At 39.0% G+C, this 1,168-nt stretch overlaps 2 non-coding genes and 1 pseudogene across 2 annotated transcripts; 2 read left to right on the forward strand and 1 right to left on the reverse strand.

Moving 5' to 3' along the window:
• Nucleotides 1-56: 56 nt before the first annotated feature.
• Nucleotides 57-175, reverse strand: LOC117116781. Its single transcript, XR_004446822.1, has one exon. It is a non-coding gene; the product is annotated as a 5S ribosomal RNA (ribosomal RNA).
• A 486-nt stretch (nucleotides 176-661) lies between these two features.
• Nucleotides 662-780, forward strand: LOC117116780. Its single transcript, XR_004446821.1, has one exon. It is a non-coding gene; the product is annotated as a 5S ribosomal RNA (ribosomal RNA).
• A 145-nt stretch (nucleotides 781-925) lies between these two features.
• LOC117116782 lies at nucleotides 926-1,041 on the forward strand (annotated as a pseudogene).
• Nucleotides 1,042-1,168: the final 127 nt, after the last annotated feature.

The following is a 1,168-nucleotide window of genomic DNA, read 5'->3' on the forward strand; positions in this document are numbered from 1 at the left end:
GAGCTATGGATGCGCTACTATTGGTAAAATTAATTTTCTAGAAAAAAAATAAATGATGTCTACAGTACCCGGTATTCCCAAGCGGTCTCCCATCCAAGTACTAATCAGACCCGACGTTGCTTAACTTCGGTGATCGGACGAGAACCGGTGTTTTGAAGGTAGTATGGCCGTAGACAAGGGTGCACCAACAGAGCAACACTTCGATCATCGAGCTCATTAAATGATATTTCACTAAAATACATTTTTTAACCAATGAATAGAACAATTCCATAGCAAACATTTTTTTTATCGTCATTTGAATTTTCAAAAAGCATCAGAGTTAAATTTAAAAAATCGAAATAAAAATCGCCGCAGAAAAATATTTACAATTTTTCGAAATTTATGAAATTTCAGAAATGTGTTCAGACTATGTTTATGTACATGTGGTAAAAATTTAATTTGTACATGTGATAAAAATTTCATCTCTAGAGATCGAGATCTCGAGTAGAGAGATAGAAACAGATAGAGAGAGATAGATAGATGAAGATAGAGATAGAGACAGAGATAGAGAGAGATAAAAAATAAATGTGAAATAAACAAACACGAAGTTAAGCAACGTCGGGCCCGATTATTACTTCGATGGGAGACCGCCTGGGAATGCCGGGTGCGGTGGTGCTCAATTGCCTACGGCCATACTTTTTTGAAAACACCGGTTCTCGTCCGATCACCGAAGTTAAGCAACGTCGGGCCAGGTTAGTACTTCGATGGAAGACCGCCTGGGAATACCGGGTGCTGTAGACTTACTTCATTTATATTTTTCTAAAAATTCATTTTACCAATAGTAGCGAATCGACAGCTCTTATAATATTTCTAAGTAACACGTCACAACTTGAAATATCATTCAATGAACTCGATGATCGAAGTGTTGCACTGTTAGTGCACCCTTGTCTGCGGCCATACTACCTTGAAAACACCGGTTCTCGTCCGATCACCGAAGTTAAGCAACTAGCCTTGTTAGTACTTGGTTAGGAGACCGCTTGGGAATACCGGGTGCTGTAGACTTAATTCATTTTTTTTTCTAGAAATTGATTTTACCAATAGTAGCGCATCGATAGCTCTTATAGTATTTTCCTAATGCAGGCGTCACTTTGAAGCCTGGACCCACCCTCCTCAGAGGTCGCCAACTATC

Source organism: Anneissia japonica, unplaced genomic scaffold (genome assembly GCF_011630105.1).
Source record: "Anneissia japonica isolate Jap-2015-1 unplaced genomic scaffold, ASM1163010v1 scaffold33310_len1206_cov95, whole genome shotgun sequence".
Classification (NCBI taxonomy): domain Eukaryota; kingdom Metazoa; phylum Echinodermata; class Crinoidea; order Comatulida; family Comatulidae; genus Anneissia; species Anneissia japonica.